The sequence below is a fragment of the Dromaius novaehollandiae genome, chromosome 4, assembly GCF_036370855.1.
Source record: "Dromaius novaehollandiae isolate bDroNov1 chromosome 4, bDroNov1.hap1, whole genome shotgun sequence".
NCBI classification, from domain to species: domain Eukaryota; kingdom Metazoa; phylum Chordata; class Aves; order Casuariiformes; family Dromaiidae; genus Dromaius; species Dromaius novaehollandiae.
In genome coordinates, this window is record NC_088101.1 from 17,417,196 (window position 1) to 17,433,941 (window position 16,746).

Sequence of the window (16,746 nt, forward strand, 5' to 3'; positions counted from 1 at the left end):
TGCGCACAGGAAAGAGGATGGGCTGGAAAGCCTCTTTACAAAACTCACAAATTGTTTTTGGAAGAATTCAGGGAGACGGGTGATGGGGCTTGCTGCCTGGCGGTACGCCCCAGAACTGGAGAGGGGTCGTACTGGAGCTGTGTATGCTCTGCTGTGTATCACTCGTGATCGATAATCACCACACAAAACTCTGATTAGTACAAACGTAAAGGTACTTGAAAAAGAAAACATGATTTCAGAATTGAGATACTTAAGTATGGTGGTTTTTTGGTTTTTTTGTTGTTTTTTGGGGGTTTTTGTTTGTTTCTTTTTAAAGGAAACCTTTAACTTCCTTGTGGCTCTCTGGACAACTGCTATTTTCTCTCTGAAAAAGGTTTTGGGGAAGTTAAAAGCCTTAACACTAATGGTTTTGATAAATGGAGATGTCCTTGGATATGTAGAATCATCACAATTTACTTCACAACTCATCTACCTCTTTCTTATGATCTTTCATGGATTTTAATCAAAAGTAAAGTTGTCTAATTATTTTTTTTATTTTTTAGTATCTTTGTGTAGGCCAAATAACTTGCAGAAATCTATCTTGAAAATCACAGGATCACATTCTGTGAGCTGCAAGAAGTGCAGGCGAGTTTAATATGCACCCCTCCAAAAACTCCAAAACTTTTTAAAGTATCTTCACACACTTGTTACCTCCCCCAGGTAGCTGCTTTTTTTTTTTTTTTTTTTCCTTCTTCTACTAACCCCAGCAATTTTTTTTTTTTTTTTTTTTTTTTTTTTTTTGTAGTCTTAGATTTCATGCCTGTGCTTTTTTCTTAATCTTTAAATTGTCTTTCTGATGCTGGTGTAATTAGATCAGTAGCAATCAGGTAAGGGAAAAGTTCAAACGGCCTTTCAGTCAATCTGAAAAAAGCTGGGTTGGACAGTGTGATTTTCTAGGTATCTTCAGCTGCATCTGGCCACAGTCTCTTGCTTGTTGAATTTTTGGACTGACGGACCCAGACAGCTGTCCCAGATGGTGCAGCTACTTAGTGGTGGTTATTTCCCTTTATTGGTTGGTCATGAGGGGGCTTTGGAAACAGCTAGTGACCAAGGATCAGGGACAGCAGCGAAGGAATAGGAAAACAAAAAGCTTTTCTTCTTTTTGAAGTGCTGTGTTGTCTATTAGTCCATGAAATACAGTTATAAAACAGAGGTAAGAGAACTACCCATTAGAAATTAACCCTCAAGACAATAACCATCACCTAAGATAAACAGAAAAATCTAAGAATGAACATTCATTTCATTTTTAACCTCACTCTGAACAGGACTTATAGAACAACTAATTCACCTCACATATCACAGAATCAAATTTCAAAAGAGCCTGATGTAGTCAGGTGCTCAAAAAGTAAAAAAAATCAAATATAACTTATAAACTCTTACCTATTTGGAACCACCATTTTCCTTAAACTCAGACTATTTTTTTCTTGTGTAAAATTAAAACCACTAGCCTGAAGGGCTGAAAAACTCAAAGCCTGAATGTAACAGCAGAATCATCTATATATCCGTAAACTTTATTCCCACCAGACTTTTCTGTGTCCGGGTTTAAATGGCATTGTGTCTATAGGCCTGCTTTGAGAAATTCATCAGCACTGGCTCAGAGAGCACCGGTTCGGTCAGTAAAATTCGTATCCCGTAATTTGAAGCCTTTTGCATTGTGTTTTGTTTTCTCTGACCCCATTTGTATCTGAAAGGAAGTTTTCTGAAAGTCATTCAGATTCTTCTTAGTTAAGAGAAAACAAACAAACAAATGAGCACACAGCAAGCAATCTGGCGCAATTAATACGAGAGCTGTCAGGAGGGTATATCATAATAAGCTGAACTGACGGTGCTGTTCAAGGGCTAAACCTGAAGTTTCAACTGCAAGCAGGAAAATGACATTTATGCTTATTAGAACTGCCATTTCAATGACAGTCTTCACTTATGAAAGAGGAATTTATTTTGGTTTGCAGGTAGAGTAGATAAGCCTGTCCTTTTCCTTGAAGGAGCTGCCTTAGGCCTTTGTGTTATGGCAGTTGAAACATCAGGGAAATGTAGAAAGCTCACAACAAACACCAGCCAGCTGCTTCTGTATATTAATATGTACAGCTATATTAGATTGGCTTATTAATACATCTGCAGGTATGTTGCAGCAGGGGCCAGATGGCTCAGGAGGTTGATAACGGCACAGAAGGGGTTGCAGTTAGCAACCTCTCACAGGTCAGTGATAGCCAAACGACGCGGCCTTCCGATGCGCGACCAGCCCGGATGGAGGGTCTCGCTCCCGTGTCGGCTCCTGTACCACCTAAACTGCTACAGGGGTTTTACAGACGTGGGCAGAGTAAAACAGAATAGAAGTAGCGTAGAAATGACGATGGGCAATTAGGCGAGTGCAAGCGCTCTTGCCACCGTAGCGATGACGCTCCATGGTAGGAGGCTGTGGAAAGTTCATTTTGGAGAGAAGCAGGAGACGAAACTCGGCGTGTCTCCAAGCCTCCCCATCGGTGGGAGGCCATCAGTGCCCAGACTGGGCTCCTGGGCTGTGGGACGCACGCCAACCACTCATGAAGGCTTCCAAAGAGTGGCGTCAAGGGCCACGCTGGAAACCCCACAAGGGGCTGGAGCCCGCACAGGCTTGTGCGTGCAGTAGTGTAGTGGGCTGCATTTTTAAACTTGCCTTGCTCACTGTACGGTCCCAAATTGCAACTTGAAGCACCTTCCCAAGGAAACCCTTTCATCTAGCTTTTCTGAAAACGTAGGCAGCAAATACGAGGGGAAAGAAAAGTGAGTGCCAGGCTCTGTACTTGCTTGTACTTCTATCTTCTAGAGGTCTAGAAATAGTTGTTTGTTTTGAATTTACAAAATGAAAGTTATGCAATGAAAGCTGGCATTTTTCAGGTAACAGCAGGCAAAAATTTGAGAAGCTCTGATACTGCAGCCTATTTAAAAAATATATATATAAAGTTGGTATAAAATGAGTTACATGGATGCAATACAAACATGATCCTGTGTTCTCAGTCTGATGGGGCCTTTCTTGGTGAGATTCATCATGTGACCACACTTGCAAAAACTTGCTTTAATAGTTGGAACATGCTGTAGGTGTAGCTAGCCCAGGTGTACCACGTAACTTTGGGAACAAATAGAGAGTGCGTGTGTGTAAGGGGTGTGTACAGGCTATACACAGCTTTGCACCCAGGCATCCTTCAAGCAGGGTGTTGCTGCCTGACCCTGCCCTATCGCATGTCTGGGGGTGTGCTCGGAAAACCTCTCGCTGGTGGTCTAAGGAGATCTGTGACACCAAGATAGGTGTTTCCCCTTTATCTCTGACTTATGTAACACTTTAACGTTGTCTGTACCTTGCAGCTCGGTTGGTAATAAATCACTCTGACAGCCATTTAGTGCAACAGCGGACTGGTGGTGTACTTCAAATTCAAATAATCCCCCCTCCTCCCTGCTTTTTGGGGCATCTGTTGAAACCTAAACTTGTCCTCCCCAAATGCTAATGGAGATGCCTGTGGAAATAACCACAAAGCCTCTTTCAATTAACTATTGTTTTGGGATTTGTCTGCAAGCTGGTTCTTGATGGGTTTTTTAATTATTATTTGTTTGTTTGTGGAGCTGTTCCTCAAGCTTAGTTGTTGCTAATCTGTTAGATGATACCAAAGATAGAAAGCCCTGAAATTCCTGTCTGGAGCAGTGTCAGAGTTGGATCCTGGGGAAGGAAAAAGGAAAAACGAACTGCTACTACTACACGTGTGTAATACTTGGGAATGAGTCTGTGAACCTTGCATGGTGGAAACATGAGACTTGTGTGCGTGCACACGTACTGACCTCATCCTCTAACGAAAGCAGAGAAACTTTGGCGACTGCGTTAGAAAATCAGAAAACGACGTTGTGAAAGATTTTTCTTAATAAGATCCAATACAAGAGTAAGTCATTAATTCATTTTCTCTTTTCTTATCAGGGTCTCTGGCAAAACAAAGAAACAAAACCTTCTAAATAGCCAGCTCTGAAACAAGGTAGATAAAAGTTCATGGCCAAAAGTCACTTGTGAAGCAAATTGATGTTAAAACACAGAAGTAAAGGGCAGATCCTTACTGGTTTAAATGGACGTACCTCCATAGCTTGCCTGGACCTATAGCAGTTTACTGTTGCTAAGGATTTAACTCTGTATAATTATTTTGGATATCTGTAACAATAAATCATACTGAAACCATGAATAACTTTAAGATCCTTGTTTATATAATGAATTAAAATCTTAGTTGTTCCAAACAATAAGATAATTGTTTGACATGCAAAGTTAGCTTTATTTCTACAGGTGCAAAGGGTGGTTATTAAAGTTGTTGCTGACACGACCAGACAGTAAGAACTATTCAGTGAAACAGCAGCTGGAAGACTTTGGGAGGGAAAAGCAGCTTTTCTTTTACAAGGTAAGGCTCTAACCAAATGCTTTACCCAGAAAGTAAGCATATGATTGATTTATGAAGTTGTATCGTATATTTTTCTGTAGCTGCTGCAGCTATCTCCGATTTGTGCTCAGTATCCTACCTTTAAAGATTTCTATATTTGTCTATTTAATGTCTCCTGGCTGGTTGTAGATGGTCGTTTTTTCTCACCTGTTGGCTCCTTTGATCATGTACTTCAATTTCCCTTAATTATTTTTTAAAGAAATTTTATTATGTCTTTTAGCTCTCCAGTCCCTTCTCTCTTGGTATCACTTGTCTTCGTCACGTCTCTCTCAGTAGGCCCCAAAACTTGCTCTTGCTTCGTGCTATATCTCTCTTCACCATTCACACATGGGAATGCTTCATTCTGTCACTGATGTGTTAGTCACTTGTAATTCATGAGAGGAAAAAAGTGCTTTTCACACTGCCTACCCTCATGTGTATTTAGGGTACTATATTCTTGGCGCAGAATAAAAAATTACGTCTGGGGGCAATTAAATGCCCCGGTGAAGCAGAGGCATTTCCCGAGAGCGGAGTCCACGCAGGTACAATCCTTCGAAGAGCGGAGACATCATCACCCTTTGGTGGAGCCGAGGGGACTGAACGTCTCCGAGCACTTTGCAGGAGCACGTCAGGAAAGCTGCGGGGAAGCAAGACAGCATGTCATCAGCCTGACCTTACGAAATGTCTCTCTTCACTTGCAGCGGCCTGAAGGTTTTACGGTGCTGCCTTGTTCAATGCGATGCCCTTGTCAAGGTAGGAAGAGCCTTAGCAAAGCATTAGTTAAGACCAAAAAAAAAAAAAAAAAAAAAAAAAAAAAAAAGAGAGAGAGAGAGAAAAAACTCTATTGAGAAGTAATATTTTCTGACTTGTCTGATGCCTGCACACCTAGCTCTAAGGTGCCTATAGCCCTGTCATGAATAACTAAACCAAACAAGGCATAACTATGGCAGTAGAAGTGCTATAAATGCAAGCAGATGTGCCCAAAATCTTGCCCATTCCTTCAGTAAACAGAGAGAAGTAAAGCCATGCTTAGGTGATTAGTCGTTATGCGAATAGCTGGAATAGCATCTCAAAGTGCTGTATCATTTTGTAGTCTGAATTTCTAAATAGGCTAATAGGTGTGCATATTAAAAAGGATTTTTAAAGTATTTACACATGCACAATAGATGATTTTCAATCTTTTATCACCTTGGCTGCAGTAAAGAAAATCAATTAAATAAAATGCCCTGTTCAGTACTATGGATTAGTGCTTGCAGAGATTTCATTAAAATAGAAATCTTCTAAGAAAAGCTGAAACTGATAGACTTCAGGGATTTGGAGGTGGTGGTGGTTTTTTGGGTGGGTTTTTTGTTTGTTTGTTTTGGGATTTTTTTTTTTTTTTGGTTTTTGAATGTTCCACTTGTGAGTCCCCCTCCCTTTCTTACCACTGTTTTCCCCAAGTGAGGAATGTGTGCGCTAGCCCTGAACAAAATTGCAGTCTTCTAAATTGTATTGAAATCTTGAAAATGTAGACAGGCAAATATGACATAAGTTTTGATCTGCAGCAGGCTTCTAGCAAATGTAGCTCAAGTGCAGTAAAATGGTCCAAAATTAACTAAGTGCTCTAGACCAGCTCCCCACCAAAATCCAGCTCTGCTTTCCTTCCAAAAACCTGCTTATGTTACTTCACCTGTCTGAAATGAAGATGACACACCATCTTCATCAAATATCTCCCTCTCTCGCTCTCGTAATATGCCTTGCTGACTAACCCTGTGCTCTCGGGTGAATACACTGTGCTGTGTATCTTTGTAGTCAACATACTAAATCTCATAATACGTTTGATAATAACGATCCTGATTTTCCTTCACAGGAGGGGGAACAGAGCTGGAGGAGCCCAGAAGCATTTTACCATGTATTTTTTCCAGTGCTCAGTAATAGTTTCTTATTCAGCCACCCACAAAGAACAAAAAGATGTTGTGTGCTTGTGTCCTTAGTACATACCGAGAAGGTTCAAACTTAATATGCACAGACACAGATTTCGGAGCCGTCTTCTGATTTTTAGCACTACATTTGGCCTGTAGTTGTAAAAGCTGTTTGAACAAGGTGCCTCAAAGGCAGTTCATGCCAATGGTTTGGAAGAGTAAAAATCTTCCTGGTTAAACAGGAGAGTACAAAAGTCCTGCTGAATGGGCAAGCAGGTGATACTTTACATGGCAGATTTGGTAACTAAGATCATCTGGGAACAGTTAGTAGCTATCTTACATATTGCTTTAATTTCTTGGCCCACTGAAATCAGTGGGCGTATTTCTGTTGCCTGCAATAGGTTTTCCATTATAGTGTGTGTGCGCCTACATGTCTGCACTCAGTGAATGTCCACTGAACTTTGTTTTCTTTAGTGAAATGGTGCAGGGGCACGAAGACTAGGCCGTGCTGGAAGAGCCTACTTTGGTTTTCCTCTCGGTAAGTTTGGCTTAACAGCTCCAAGAATAGATTATGCTGCTCTGTCGATTTAGCATGCAAAATTTTGTCTATGTTACCATTTTTGCCAAGGCAGGCTAATAGCAATATCGAACTCTTGAAAGAGCCAGCGCTCCTTTAAAATGCCTTGAGGGCATAAAGAGCCAGTCTCCACTGAAGTCGATAGGAGTTTTACTACTGATTTCTCTGGACCTAGGATTAGAATACATACACGCGGCATCCATGGGATGAGGTTATATTCACCATCCCGGCCGTTCAAAGCATTGCATTTCCGAGAGATGATTCCATACCTGACAAACTGCTGTTCGGTCTAATCTGTATATATATAATATTCTGTACAGAACTATATTGGAGGAAAGAATAGTGAAACATCATGGTTTCATGTTGAGGTTGAACATATTTAATACAACTAACTGCACTGCTTAAATATTCAATTTTATGAAAGACATCCATTATGTTCTTCACCTGGTAAGTTGCTCTCTCGACTCATTCCAGCATTCAGTCTCTGATAGGGCATTGGAAAAAGTCATAAAATATTTAAATGGTCTTGTTATATTTTGGCCAGCTTGTATTGACAGTGTATCCTATGCTTCATTTACAACAAAGCTCACGATTTTAGCCACCTAGAAATAGCTGCAGCTCCTCTGAGGCAGAAAGTGTTTGTTACTAAGAGTTCAAATGAGCACTGCTGGGAGAGCATAGATTGAAAGCTGAAAGGCCCTTGACTTCAGCAAATAGCCTACCATTTTTACGTTACAGCGTGGAAAACAATATTTAGACACACCACATGGCATCCAGCGTAACACGACCCAGTGTAATACATAACACCAGCATAACAGTGGCATGCAGTTGGATCCTTGTACAACACAGATTCTTCATCTGTTTACCTGTATTTTTGTTGTCTTGTACGATGCAATTTCCACCTGTTACTGTACAAACCTAACAGGTACATCTGTAACTTTGTGCACTCACTGAAGCAACCTTTCTTGAGTGCACGATTGCTTCTTGGACTGAACTGCGGTGCTGGCTGGCATTATTTTTGCTTTTTATGCATCTTAGACATTTGCCTCCCTGGGGAAAAAGGTTCCTTGCAGAAGGAAGGGTTTCAGGTTGTAATATTTGGATCTGTATTTGGATGGAAATCCTTTCCTTACATTACTTGAAGACAAAACTTTTTTTTTTTATGAGAGACAGGCTAGTCACATAAGCTCTGAGGTTTCCTTTTGGGTAAGCTCTTCAAAATATGAATTCTTATCTGAATATTTTAAGCAATGTTGAGCTTCTTCAGGTCACATCTGCCACCAAATTTTGTTTAAAAATGCAGAGAAAAGCAACTGCCAGATGCCCTCCTTAGCCACTGCAGAGCGTGCGCTCAACCAATGTCCCCAGCAGAGCCTTTAAGCTGACTATATAGGCTTTTCAGGACAGAGGTATTTGAGGCAGGATTATAGTGGTAGGGAAAACTTTGATGGACGCCGCCTTCTTGGTGATGCTTTAGAAGCCAGTATAATACACACAGGCTTAAATCCTCTCCGTCACTGAACGGAAAGCAGGGGCAGGTTCTTGCTCTGTAGCAATGGACGTGCTCAAGGCATGTTTGCATAACACCAGCTGCAACGTTGTCGTGTTGGACCCTTACTGCGCTTGAAGGAACTATGGCAATACAGGTAACGGGAATAACATATGTTATTAATGGCCTATTCTGAGGATGCTGAACTTCACTGTGAGAGGTGATCTTGACTGAGTATTTTACAGCAAGAGCTGCTGCAGATAACTTCAGAGCAGAGTGAAATATGACCAGACTCTGCTAGTCTGTCCCTAACTTGATCTGAAGCACCTGTAGCTGGATGAGGCAAGAGAGTAGGACCAGGAGCTGGAGAGAGGTCTCAATTCTGGGACCATGCTGTCCACCGAAACTGAAACATAGCAGGCCTTGCTGGAAGGATCAGCATAGCAGTGAGGAGGCATCTGACTATAGGGTGCTTGCACTGGGGTGTGCAAACAAACATTGCTCATCAGTTTGTTTTTCTTTTCTTTTTTTCTCCCCTCTCTCTCTCCCCCCCCCCTTTTTTTTTTCCTTCTTTCACAGATGTATTCATAAGCGTTTTTACAAGCTGCTCTTCTAGGTTGTTTTTCTCTATGCTAGGCCTTTTTTCTTTCTTTATTCACATTACTTGTAAATGGGAAATTGTTGCTTATTAAGGGTGTCCTGAAAGGTGAGCAGTGATCCCAAAAATTCTAGATGGATGTAGATGCCATTATTTTAATAGGGACCCTTAGTTGTTCCTACCCAACCTTTCTGCCAACATCAGTATCTGACAGAACGATTACAATAATAATCTACTGTCTGCCGATGTGTGGGGTTTTTTTTCTTCTTTTTTCTTCTCTTTCCTTAACACTGACTCATTAGGTAGCAATCATGAAGGATTCTTCAAAGCACAGGCCGCTGGGCAGGATGAAGAGCAATGCCTTCGCAAATGCAGGGTAATCAATGATTTCTATTTTCTGAGCAAGAATGCATTCAACGGTATTGCAGACAGAATTCCCTCTGGTTGAATAAGTTGCTGAAGTGGAAAATTTTACTTAGCAGCATTTGGTGAGAGTCTCACAAGTCTCCACTGAGTGATTAGGAGCAATACAAAAAGCCCTCCTTATCTGAGAGTTAAATTCTAGTTTCTACCTGGGTGCCTACTGGTGCGCAATAACCCTTCGGGGGGGTTGCTAACCCCCTCCCTCCCTCCCCACCGACACAGATCTGCCACATGTGGACTTGGTCAAGGGCTCTGAGAGGAAATTGCCCCGATTTCCAAAATTCCCCTGCTCCAGCTCAAAGTTAAACAACAGGGATTTAAAAAAAAAAACAAAAACAAAAAGCGAGAACTAGGTTTTATTCCATTCCTTCAAGGTGTACCAGAAGCTCCTAGATTTGCTTAGCTTTGCTGATTATCAGCCAGATCAAATTAATGTCTTGGACATCATTGCTTGCTAAGGGCCAGGCTGACCATAGATGAGGGAAGCTACTGAGCATTAATGCCGGTGTTACCTGCACGTCTTCATTTATTTCTCCAGTACCATATATGCTATATACTGTATATGTGCATTGAGAACGAGAGGCCTGTTTCTAGAGCCTATCCTCTCAAGCTTAAGGCGCATTAGACATTATTGATGCATCCCTGTACGAGTTAGGGAAGAGTTTAAGCCAAGTACCTAATTCCTTATCAGTGAGGAAAGACTGCCTGAACGTGCATTTTGTGCTCTAGAGAAATAGTATACACCATAGGCCTTGCAACAACAAAAGTGCTAGATTAAGACTTCAGCTGTTAGCCCTGATAAATGGGCTGGAGACACACGTGTGAAGACACCTCCACCACCACCACCACCACCCCCCAAAAAAATTTGTCACGCTTCCTAGCTTCACTGATGTGTTTCCTAACATGGCAATTTTTGTCAGAAAATGCTGATTCAGATTTGGAGCACTCCAATGACCGTGCCTGTTCCAAACAGCTGTGTGCATGAATATTTCCTTGGGAAATGGGGAAATGATTTTCCAGTCCTCCTCCTCCTACTTGAGACTAAAGCTGTCAAGGTTAGTCGGCTACATGAATGCTCTTCTGGGAGGGGGCAGGTCTCTGCTTTGGGAGATGTTCTGCTCTGTATAAACTAGCTGTTGTTTATCTGTCTTGGTCTAAACCTGTGATGGTCCAAACCACTGGCCTATACTGAAGTTACTAGAGTCTCTCTTTCTCTGTGATTCATCTTTCACTTCCATTTAAAAACAAACGAATAAACAAAAGAACAAATGTTTTAATGTGAAAGATTTTGACTCTTATCCTGACACAGAAGGGGAGAAGATCATATACAAAAGTGCATGTGGGGAGGGAGAACAACTTCCAAGAAACTGTCTTGCCAGTATATATTATACTTAGTTATCTGAGATTTGTTTGTGTTAAAGAATATCTGTTTTCTGGTCAAAATAGAAATCTGTGACTAACCTATCTATCTGCTTTAAACTTTTTTTTTTTTTAATACATTTTCTGAAGATACAGAGAGTCACTGGAAAGCTGGAAAAATGTGTCCTACGCCTACATTCGCTTAACTGTGGTGTCCCCATCCCAGGTCCAGCTTGGGCCTGTCTTAGAGAAGCAGCAAGATGGCTCTGGCCTTTCTTCTCTTCCCTCAGCGTCACCTTCTGTTACCCTAAATGACCGCAGTCCCGTGCACCGCTGGAACAAGCACCGCGCTCGCTCCCCAGGGCCAGAGGACAAACGCGACCACCTTGGGAGGAATTTGAGTGCGTACTGGAGATGCCGCCTTGAGAGGCCACCCACCACATGCAGTGGAGGAGATGGCTGCCGCCGACCTCCCCCGGAGCACAGACACCGAAGAAAGGAAAAGGTAACGCTTTTAGTCTGCTTTTCAGAGTAACCGGAGCGTTTTAGTTGAAGCAGAACAAGCAAAGTCAGTTCAGAATATTATTAGCTGTTTGTCTGTGTGAGGGGTACATCTGGCCGGCACGCTACAGTATCACGCAGGGATACCCGAGCTAGTTCAAGTACTGCAAGTAATATAACTAGACTAGCGTGGCACTTTGCCCAGGCTAATTTATCTGTCTTTTCAAAGCCAGGACGTCTGACAGGTCTGCTTTATTCAGTGCCTCAGTTGTCACTAATGAGTGCTGTGTAACTGAAGCCTCTGAACTGCACAATAATCAGTTTAAAACAGCTCTTGCAAGAGCTCCTTGAAGTTGCGTTGTCGGCCCTGTTAATGATGCAAGATGAGAGTCCGCCCAAGTAGACCTAGGCTTTAGCTCGCGTGGTAACTACAAAAGTGCAATGAGAGGTAGAAAACAGCTCCGTGACTGAAAACACACCATAGCGTCAGCTCCTGGGTCTTCTCAGAAGTACCAGGGCTGGCCCACCCGTGCACCCGCTAAAACTTAAAGGCAAGACATCAAGGCCGGGGGACAGTGCTCAACCCGCACTTCAAAAGTCTCACCTGCGGTCTGTAATGACTCTGTTTCAGCCATAACTGCATTTTAAATTCTTCAGCATGCTGTTAGGGCATCAGCGAGAGGGCAGCAGAGATGTAAAGCATTGCTGTCTGGCCCTGGCTCTTTGCTTTGACGTTACGATCTGTTTTTTCACTTCTTTTGTCTGTTTGATCTATTCCGTTTCCCAAAGCCATTGGCTGTCTACTCAAGTTATTTCCTTTCTGGGCATTATCACTCTTTTATTTTGAAGGGTTATTGACAGGTATGATGCAGGCAAACTGATACCTAATGCTATAATAAATTAGATACAGATGAATCCCAGCTTCCTGATATAATCATATTAGAAGAAAGTATTCTGTTATACACAGGAGACCCTAATGAAGTCAACACAGCTGCTCATGTGTAAAAACAGCAGAATTTGATCCACTGAGTTCAACACAGCCTGGCAGCTTTCCAAATTTTCTAAGCCGAACTAGTCTCATTTCAGGCGTTGCAGTTGCCAGTAGGAGCCAGTAACGTCCAGTATCAGAGCGACGCTTCCCAGGGACAGTGCTCTGTAGAACTGATTAAAATAACATACCCTCCAGAAATATATTGTCAGTGACTCTATATTCACTGCTTGAGGGCATACTAGTTTACTGTGCATTATATAATGCCCTCCAAAACAGTCGTCATCGTAGCCTGAACCAGTTCTTTGCTCAGACCCATTTGTAAAAGTCAGTGAAAACACAACCGACTCTTAACAATTCAGAAGCCTGCACCTCTGTCCTTGAGCGCTCCCCTCTACACCACAATTTTAGTTTGTTCCTCGACCCCTCTTTATCTAGCCTTTCATCTCAAACTCAGAAAGTACGAGTGGAAATGTCTAATCCTTCAGTTTGAGGTCTGACGTGTCCTCTCCAGAGCACGGTGACCCAAACCTCTCTCCTTGCTCTTGCCTTCTGCTGGGGTATCTCCATGCTAAGTCTAAATTTCAGAGAAACTTCAGAGAGTTTCTCTGTCCCCACGCCTTGATATAGGTAGCAACTCTCATATGTGGTCTTTTCTGTTTGTCTCTAAGGTAAGGCTCTCCTCTGCTCTGGTTGTTCTCCAGCTCAAGTTTTTCACTGGTTTTGGTAGAGGATATCTTGCACTGCCCGTACGCAGGCAGCATCTTGCTGAAAATAGCTTCTCCCTTACCTGAAGCTGCTTTACCAGCTTTCTTCACATCTATCCTTAGGTATGAGAATACACTCTTATTGTCTATGCTGCTGCAAAAATGGTTGGTCTGCTCACCTGCTGTGCTTCTCACCATCGTTTTGGTCACGCGCTCCTTACGAGTTCCTACCTGTTCGTATCATCTGTATGTTGCGGGCTGAAAAATATGTTTTGACGCTGAACTCTGTAAGACAGAGTCTTTTTGTGATGCCTTTAAGTGGTTCTAACGGTAAGGATTTATAAGCACTACAGACACAACGTATAACGTCTTTCATTTACATAGAAGGAATATAAATACCATTTACAGTAACCTAGAATAGTAAGTATCATTTCAGTGTTTTTTCTGCATACTAATGTTGACGCTAACTGCAGTTGAAACAAATAGATATCTAGAACATAGTGCTTCTGAATAATAGAGATGCTGAAAATGCAGAGGGATGAGATAAGCTGCAGAGATGATTTTAAAAGGTCTTAAAATAATAATAATTAGTATACCAGGACTACAACAAACAAGTTCATGATGTTGGGATGCTGGAAGCTTCCACTAGTTTGTTTCCATATTTTTGTACCACCTGGCAGCCAAAAAGGATGCAACCAATGATAAATTCTGCTAAAATTAGATATTTTGTCATTAACTAAATGAAGTGGTGCCATCACTATAAAAGCTAAACTTTCTGGTTCTGTGGCAGGTTGGGAGTGGGGGAAGTGGTTTTATCCAAGTCACGCATTGAGTCTGACTTATACAGCAAGTACAACGCTTGTATAAGATGGAAAATGGTATTATTCCTACTACTATTTGCCGAAAGAGACACTGGTTCGGTACTTCACAAAGTAACTCATCGCTACCTCTGAAAGATATACCAGCAGATAACTGCTTTTGGAGCCAATACTTTGGTCTCCGAGAAGACTGTCTTAAAACGTACTTTATTTTGTCTTTCTCAGAATCCTTTTTCTGGCAATATGTAAATAAGATGCTAATCGAGAGGTGTGCAGGGAAAACATATCCTGACACATTGGCGCGCAGCATTTTCAGGCACCACACAGCACATTTATCATTATGTTAATGTGAGATCCCAAAGGCAGCATTGCCTTTAAGGCGTACTTGAGCATGCCAAAGTTTTCCCTTTTGTAGGAGGCAAAATAGAAGATAGATATGTCATTCATGAAAATGCAAAGGCTCCCTGGATTATGCAGAGCACTTGGAAATCTTAAAGTAATTTTCTTTTGTGCACTGATTATTTATGTATTTTTGCAAATCAGGAGCAGCTTGTAATGTCCATTATTATTCCCCTTTTAGAGATGGCATTAGTGAGATGTAGAGTTTAATGCAGTATTTATTATTTTTTTTTTAATGATGACAGCCAGAGCCCCATGCTACAGGTGTTAAACAGTAGTCATTCCCTTGGATTTTAACTCTGATATGAAGTTGCACCTGAAGGTAAATCCTGTGTATTCTCTAGCTAAACAAATACAGAAACAGCAAAGAATACAAAATTGGAGAGACCTCCTGAAGCCTATGAAGTAAGACAGCATAAGGGCTGGGAAAAAAGTCACAGCTCCTCTTTCTCACCATGTTCCAGTCTTCGCATCAGGTAATACTGCGGAAGCTTACGTGACTTTGCAAAGTTGCCTGAACCTGCTGTTTGAAAAGAGAGGCAGCTCTCAAAGATAGGGCTTGCGGTAAGGTTTTGGAATAGCTTTTGCTTGTGACCTTTAAGTAAGTGGTGGGATGTAGCTGTATTGCTGATATGCATCAGTAAATGTTCCTGAACTTCCAGGTATCCAAATAAAACGGAGGATGTAATTGAGAATGACTGTGCCTGTGTCTCCTTATGTTTCTTCTGCTTCATGCCCAAAAGGGATGTACAGAGATAGCAATGGACCTACACAGAATTTAAGGCAAAGGTAACCTTGCCAATAGGGAGCTTGGAGACTGGCTGGGTTACTGAATCCCAGTCCTTGCTGCTGCTGCTGCTAAATGTGCATAGTGCACAGAAATGTATCAAGAACCATTTCTAAAGTGGTCAGGTATCTTTAAATTTTCTTCTATCTTTACCAGTCCACATATGTACTGTTGTTTACTGACTGACTTCTATTTTGTTGACAACTGGCAGAGGCCTGAAGTACCCGAAAGAGGTTCTGGGTCATCGTGGACAGTTCTGTACCCAGCTGGGTCCATGTCCAGGCAGACCACAGGTGGCTCTGGGGACACAGGGACATGGGCTTGGTAAGGGCTTCAAGGACATAAAAAGATAACCAAATGTCCTGAAAGCACAGTAGCAGAACGGCAGCTCTATCTGAAAGGCAGTCCATATCTTTCATACCTTTGTCCTGATGTGACTGCTTAGGGTAGGTGTAAGCTTGGATCCTCTGAATGCAACGCTTCAGGCTGTTGAGTCAAGCATCAGGAAAACAAAATGGTTCCAGGCAGTACTAACAACTGGTAAAGCTGTTATTTCACCCTAGATAACTTTCCTCTGTTTCAATTTTGCTACTGGTGCACTAAGGCAGACAGGGCTGCCTGAGGGTGCAGAGCAGCCACCCCAGGTAAGCCAAGAGACAGAGCCTGCGCTGGACAACTGCAGCCTCCAGAGGAGCAGCCCCCAATGCCTATCCGCTGCAGTGAGCAAGGAGAAAAAAGAAGGGGGATTTGCTTGTGACACAGAAGAAAAAACACACAGGCAATCTGGCCAACAAAGGAATACAAAACCAAAGAAAAGCAAAGCACAAATACAACAAGAAAATAAAGAGAGAAAGAAAGGTTGTTTTTTAAAAAGTCATTGAAGATGCCACCTGGAAAGGCATGTGATTAACCCCAGCTGTGTGCACCCTTGCCATGCTTTCAAGCCTCCCGTCCTCTTCTGCATGCTCTGGAGGAAAACCAAGTGAGCAAAACACTGGAAACAGCAACTGCTCCATCAAACACCACAACAAGGATTCCTTCCTTCCTTCCTTCCTTCCTTCCTTCCTTCCTTCCTTCCTTCCTTCCTTCCTTCCTTCCTTCCTTCCTTCCTTCCTTCCTTCCTTCCTTCCTTCCTTCCTTCCTTCCTTCCTTCCTTCCTTCCTTCCTTCCTTCCTTCCTTCCTTCCTTCCTTCCTTCCTTCCTTCCTTCCTTCCTTCCTTCCTTCCTTCCTTCCTTCCTTCCTTCCTTCCTTCCTTCCTTCCTTCCTTCCTTCCTTCCTTCCTTCCTTCCTTCCTTCCTTCCTTCCTTCCTTCCTTCCTTCCTTCCTTCCTTCCTTCCTTCCTTCCTTCCTTCCTTCCTTCCTTCCTTCCTTCCTTCCTTCCTTCCTTCCTTCCTTCCTTCCTTCCTTCCTCTTCCTTCCTTCCTTCCTTCCTTCCTTCCTTCCTTCCTTCCTTCCTTCCTTCCTTCCTTCCTTCCTTCCTTCCTTCCTTCCTTCCTTCCTTCCTTCCTTCCTTCCTTCCTTCCTTCCTTCCTTCCTTCCTTCCTTCCTTCCTTCCTTCCTTCCTTCCTTCCTTCCTTCCTTCCTTCCTTCCTTCCTTCCTTCCTTCCTTCCTTCCTTCCTTCCTTCCTTCCTTCCTTCCTTCCTTCCTTCCTTCCTTCCTTCCTTCCTTCCTTCCTTCCTTCTTCCTTCCTTCCTTCCTTCCTTCTTCCTTCCTTCCTTCCTTCCTTCCTTCCTT

General features: G+C 42.4%; 1 long non-coding RNA gene across 1 annotated transcript in view; it reads right to left on the reverse strand.

Annotated features, from left to right (window-relative positions):
• Window positions 1–4,893: 4,893 nt before the first annotated feature.
• The window catches only part of LOC135328372 (uncharacterized), a 14,340-nt gene continuing 2,487 nt past the window's right edge, over window positions 4,894–16,746 (reverse strand). Inside the window, exon 2 of the long non-coding RNA XR_010389203.1 lies at window positions 4,894–5,100. This is a non-coding gene — a long non-coding RNA (uncharacterized LOC135328372). The remainder of the gene's footprint in view (window positions 5,101–16,746) is intronic.